The sequence below is a fragment of the Neltuma alba genome, unplaced genomic scaffold (genome assembly GCF_004799145.2).
Source record: "Neltuma alba isolate B1F8T4 unplaced genomic scaffold, ASM479914v2 tig00010142_pilon, whole genome shotgun sequence".
NCBI lineage: Eukaryota > Viridiplantae > Streptophyta > Magnoliopsida > Fabales > Fabaceae > Neltuma > Neltuma alba.
In genome coordinates this window covers 96,849-101,387 of record NW_021635089.1, presented here as the reverse complement: position 1 = coordinate 101,387, position 4,539 = coordinate 96,849, and the positions used below count along the sequence as shown (strand labels likewise).

The following is a 4,539-nucleotide window of genomic DNA, read 5'->3' as shown; positions in this document are numbered from 1 at the left end:
ATATTACTTGTGAACTGCCCCACTTGACACCTCACGAGCACCTATTTAGTAGTACCTTGAATTGGAAAGGTTGGTTACTGGGACGTTGTCTCATCCCGTGGTTTACAATGTTTTCAGGTGAAGATTCTAGGCGTGTGCCATCAGGAAGAGACGCAGAGGCTTGAACTTGGTTAGCTTTAGGCCTCTAGCCCTTGTATATGTATGGCTAGTATATATTGCCACATTTAGGATCCCTTTTGAAATATTCTGATTGCCCGGCCTTATTGCAAACTTGAGGGAATGTTATCTCCTTATTTTGGTTGGCCGGAGGCCATTTCTAGTGTCTTATGAAACTCTGATTTATTTTGTTGGAAACCTCTTGGATGGGCTGATATTGATGTCTTTCATTACCCGGGCCGGAGGCTCAGAGGCCCAGTGGATGTTAATGAATGATCTTTAGTTGCATGCAACGGAGTTTGAATCTGAATCGAGTTTAAATGTAAATCTCAAAAATTTTGCAAATTTCTTTCTACTATGGTAGTTTGTTGTAACAGCTTTCCTTTTCTACCATAGTAGTGATTTTACGACGAGTTTATAATGTTTTGAGGATAAGGGTTTTACACCTAAGGTGAATAAACCATGAAATTCTTCACTTACCTGGAGAAGTATTTGTGAGGTTTGGCCGGCCTTCAAAAAAGGATTGGGTAAAAAGATTAGGAATGGTTTGTCTACTCTTTTTTGGTCAAAGAACTGGTCTAAATTAAACACACTGATACTGGATATTTTACCTGAATTGGAGGAGGTGATCGATGCAAATGAATGTGTGACAAATTATATAGATGGTGAAGGTGATTGGGATAAGGAAAAGTTGGAACAATGGCTTTATCTACTTATAACTGACCAGATCACCCCTGCACACCCACCGAGTGAGGAGAGAGGACAGGATAAATTCTATTGGAAACATGCCACTGACGGTTGTTTTTCTATTAAAACTGCATATAATTCTCTTTCTGCAGGTACTCACCAGCCTACTGATAGTGTGTGGAAGCTTATATAGAGGTGGAAGATACCAAAAAAGATCAAAACTTTCAATTGGCTTTTTACTCATGACAAGGCTCATACAGCCCAACTCAAAAGAAACAAAGGACTAGCAGTTGATGCGAACTGTCCTTTTCAGTGTAACTAGGATGAAGACTCAATGCATTTACTTCAAGATTGTTTAAATGCTCAGGACAGATGGAAGTCAGTGATCAAACCTTCTATGTGGTATGCTTTCTCCTCACATCACGGAGCTGACGATAAAATGGAATCTTACAAATGAAGCAGGGTTGGAGTACACAAAAAAGATCCCTTGGCCAACACTCTTTGGGTACATCTGCTGGGATATTTGGGTAGACAGATGCAATAAGGTCTTCAATACCCCAAACAGAGATGATAACAGAAAGGCAAATGATAGCTTCTTTAAAGCTTGCTTGGATCAAGATCTTAGAGACAACCATGGTTTTTATCATTTTAAACCCCGATAAGGGGAGTTGGGTGCCAACACTAAAGGTGACTCAATAAAACTCGAGGTGGATGGTTTGATACTAGAAGATGGTAGAAGCAAATATGGCGGAATCATTAGAAGAGGTGATGACCAATGGATATGCGGGTATAGCTGTAAATTGATCAATGTTCCTCCTACCATAGCTGAAGTTATGGGAGTTTTTCATGGCCTTACTTTATATTGGAACAAAGGCCACCGGAAAATAGTTCTCTACTCTTACTACTTAGAGGCTATTAACCTGATTTCAAAAGGTTGTCATGATTCTCACCCTTTTAAGAACATCATTAAAGACACAAGACTTCTTTTGAATAGAGATTGGCAAGTCCTCTTTCAACATGTTTACAGAGAAGATAATTCTTATGCTGATTACTTAGCTAAATCAGCCCATAATAGCGACATCATCTTTTGTATCCTTAATCACCCTCCTCCTATTTTTCCAATAGGCAACGGATGATAAGGAAAGTTTTTTTTTCCTGCTTAGTCTTTGTTACTTTGCTTGTAATGTTTTACTTTTAAGGTAATAGTATCCAGTTATTATTCAAAAAAAAAATGTTAATTGTTTTTTTGGAAAAATCACAAAAAAAAACCCACTAAAGTTGAAAAATTACATATAAGGACATATTTATAAAAATTATTGTCAAAACCCATACTATTATTATCAAAACCCATACTAATATTATACCGAGTCCCTATTTACAATTTTTCTATTTCGACGGTCCTTTTCTACAATTTTCCTTTTTATTAAAATTATATCTAACACCTTAAAATATTTTGTAATTTATTGAGCATTTTAAAATTCTTTTTAAATGGACTCAGCACCTTAAAATATCTCATGGTAAAAAATTTTATTAAAACATTAATTTTTTTAAAGAGCAATTATCTCCTTAAAGCAATTTTTTACATGATCAAACTAGAGAACTCTAGCCCTCAAAAAGTTTATTAAGACTTCATTTAGGATCGCAATCATAATCATAAGTAATAGTAAATGAATATGCATCATGTGCTTTAAAGTATTTTTTGTAAGTATTAATTTTAAGATGTTCAGTGTACCTAAAAAACATACTTAAAGATACTTGAAAATACTAAATAAACCATGAAATATTTTAAGGTGTTGTATTGCTCTTAGAAAATACTTCCTCACTAGGAGATCAAGATTAATGCCTTACTCACAACTTTGCTGAAAATAGTGCAAGTATCAATCGATGGGAAAGAATCAATTGGTCTCACACTACACACAGAAACCTCAAGCCCTTCCTCACACAAGATTATTATTATTTCGTCTTCCGACTTGCAAATAGCCTCAAACTGAACTTATTAGAGGTCTTAGCCTTGAAGACACATACTAGTTCGAAGCAAAATCCATGAACTTAGGGTCATTTGCCAAAGCTTCTAAGATCTCAAAACGGAAGCAAAGTTCAATGTCAATACTACCTTCTTCTGCTCCAGCAAAAACAGTAAGCTTTCCGTTAGCTTTATTTGCAGAACCACTCCGAACTGCCACCGGCTTGCCCCAGCCAAAGTCATTTCCGTAAATGTCGAACCTCGGAGAACTGCTTGTGCCAATTGTATTACTTTTCATCCCACTTAATCTAAACAGCTCTGGGTTTTTCACCCAAGACTCATAGAAACCCTTACACATGGGGATACAGCTTTGGGAATGAACAATTTCTCTTTGAGAAAGCTGTATCCCCATGCCCTTCCTCAAGCAATTCCCCTGCTTTCTTGGTCATTTTACCGATATGCACAGCATTTCCAAAATAACTTTGCGATAATGGTGGATCCAATATTCTTGGTCTAGCACCTATTAGCAACACAAAATTGACTTCCTCATTCGCATCGAGACCTTGGTTTCGAATGATAGATCGCCAAACATGAGTTAGAAGTGCTTGTAGAGATGATATTTTGTTGGTGTTAACCTCCGCGTTTGCTTTTGCTTTCAGATGAGCGATCTTTTCTTTTGCAAAGTGAAAAACTCTCTCTGGCGGCGGCGACGGCAGAATCAACCCATCAGAGTTTTGATCTTCCTCAGTAAAAGGAAAGCGAATGGGACGCCCAATCCCATCCGGAAACCAGCGTTCAAGAACAGGAAGCTTGGATACGTTGTCCAAACCTCGAGAGATTTCAGCCCAAGAATTGAAGAAATGCCAAAACGATCTGCCGTCCACAACAGAATGGTTGATTGAACAACCGATGAAGACGCCGTCTACTAGCTCCGTAACTTGCACAGCTAACAATGGCTTCGAATTACCTTCATGATTTTTGACTCCGTTCAGTGGAAAAAACGAGTGAACGAAACGAGGAACATAAATGGGTTCGAGAATATCTGAAAGAGAAATGCTCTTAGCTATGGCATGGACAAATAAAGCACCTTCGTTGTTACAAGAAATAGAGGCAGAGATTGTATTATGGTCGTGTTCAGAGAAGGCGAAACGTCCAGCAAGGGGAAAGAGCAAGTCTAGAGTAGAAGAAAGTGAGTCTTTTAGGTGTTGGATACAAGTGTCTTTGTTGGCTTTAGGGTTGTGAAAGAGAAGTCCTTTTTGAATGGTTTCGATTTGAAGAAGTTGGAGATCCCATGGAGTTAAGTCCATTTTTGAAATGAGGCAGCCAGGGTGGCTTCGAGCTTGCACCAAGGTTGTGGAGACTACTTGGATTTCGGCCATGGCTATTGGTATCGCTGAGATAGATGCAATCAGAGCCGGACCAGCTAGAGGGACCTGTTAAGTCCGGCGTATTTTGATAATATTTTCTTATTTAAAATTTTTTTTTTTTAACCAGCTGCATTATTTATTGATTTTTTTTAAAAAAATTATTTATTGATTTAAGGGTTAATTTTTTTTTCTTTTTATTAGGTTTTTATACTTTTATCTGGTTTTAATTAGGTCTTTACATTTATTTTTTTTTATCAGGTCCTTATAATTTCACTAAATTTTTAATCAAGTTCATGTAGTTTTAATTTTTATTTATTAATTAAATGTAAACTTAATTAAATAGATTAAGACTGAAATATAAAATAT

General features: G+C 36.9%; 1 pseudogene; it reads right to left on the bottom strand.

Moving 5' to 3' along the window:
• Positions 1-2,627: 2,627 nt before the first annotated feature.
• Positions 2,628-4,185, bottom strand: LOC114754447 (uncharacterized acetyltransferase At3g50280-like; annotated as a pseudogene).
• Positions 4,186-4,539: the final 354 nt, after the last annotated feature.